The following is a 1,910-nucleotide window of genomic DNA, read 5'->3' as shown; positions in this document are numbered from 1 at the left end:
TTTTTGTTTTTAAATAATGTTTTGTCTCTCCTGCTTTACCGTCTCTCTCGTTCCCTTCCCTCTTGCTCTTGTTCTTCAGTGACATTCTGCTCAGCAGATGTCCCCAGCCCTCCTTTCTTGTCTGTCTGAACCAGAGCATGTTATCCCACCACAGCCTTGATTCAGATCTCAGTGCCCCTTTCTTCATTCCCAGGACCTCTTTCTTCAGAGATTGAAATTCTGCTAGCAATTAGCACGCTACACAACTTTTTTTTTTTTTTTTAAGAGAGATTGTCTGTAAGATTAGAATGTTTCTATTAATTCTGGGGAAAAAAAATAACAATTGCTTGATCAGTTCTTACAGGAAGCAAGCTATTGTAACATTTTTAAATGTCATTTTTTAAGTGTCCAACTTATTTGCCACTGGGAGAGATCTTTTGAATGTTATTACCTTTAATACCTGTGTCATTTATTTCCCAGGGAATTTTAAGAATTTATACCTTCTTTAATCTACATATTCTTTTCTTTGCTTTGTATAAAAATTAATAAAAGTCCAAAGCATGTCTAATTAACTTCTTATGAATTTACCTCTCATAGGAATTTTCTGGGAGATTTACTTAAAATGCAGATCTCATGTCCTCCTACCCAGATATTGCAGTTCACCCAAAGATTAAGTAGTTTACATTTTATGTACGCATCTTAGTGATTCTGATGCAGGCAGCCCACTTGAAGGAACACATGTCATTAACAAGATCATAAAATCTAGACAAACATCATCAATTTGTTGCTTTAGCAAACTGTGCATTGGTTCCTGGTAGAAATTTGAAAATCCATCCAAGGAGATTTATATTAATCAGAATGCTGGTGTGGAGACCAACAACCATAAAAGAGATTAGAGAGTTCAATTCTGTAATGAAGACAGACAAGAAATATGAATGAGAAATAAATACTCTAAATACAGTTAACCATTAACAAACAGTGAAAAGCAAATTAAAACAATATGTGAGCTATATCATCCATTTATTTCTTAAAAATTAAAGCTTGGTAGTATCTACCACTAGGAAAAATACAAGGAATTGAATCCCCCTGGAAACATCAATAGTAGAAATATAAGATGGCAGAGACTATTGGAAAGCAATCAGCAATAGCTATCTACTGTTAAAGTTAAAATCTTTTTGAAGCAAAACTTGTATATATGTGCAAAGAAATATACAAGAACATTTAGCATTGCATTGCTTAGAAGAATGAAAAATGAGAAGCATGTCATCAATAAAGAGGAAAATGATTACCAACCTAAGAATATCTGTGCTGTAGAATACTATAAAATCTTTCTAGAAGAATGTAGCAAGTGTTCATGTATTTCATTTTGAATTCTCTCCAAGACAGATTTAGTGGATTAAAAAGAAATAAAAAACAATTGATATAGAACTGTCCCTCTTATACAAGAAGGATAGGTATAAAACACTTAATAGCTATGATTAGATAAGTGAAAGGATTGGGAGAAGCGGACAGAAATCATGAAGGAAGTCTTTCAACATATTTTTTCAACTTTTTTACAACAAAAAAATTCATGCATCACTTTTGAATTAAAATAAAAGAACATGAAGAAAACAAGCAACTAAGTCCAAAAATAAGCTGGTTTTAAACTATAGCAAAGCTTCACTAATTCTTAGGACCTGGGAGGGGTTCGTTTATGGGGCATTTTTTCAATGTGCTTTACTCTTGATCTTTGCAAGAGTAGTATCTCTTATAAACTAAGTATTAATAAAGAAAATAAAGCATATCAATAAAAATTTAATCAATAGAAGGTCAGCTCTATATAAAAATGTATCATTATCAGAAAGAGAAATTTTTTCCAGAAGAATTATTGGTAAAATGTTTGGCTGTAGATATGAAAATAACAAGGGAACTTACAACTAAAAATTAGTATG

The sequence above is a fragment of the Pteropus vampyrus genome, unplaced genomic scaffold, assembly GCF_000151845.1.
Source record: "Pteropus vampyrus isolate Shadow unplaced genomic scaffold, Pvam_2.0 Scaffold68, whole genome shotgun sequence".
NCBI lineage: Eukaryota > Metazoa > Chordata > Mammalia > Chiroptera > Pteropodidae > Pteropus > Pteropus vampyrus.
Note: the sequence above shows the minus strand (reverse complement) of the source record.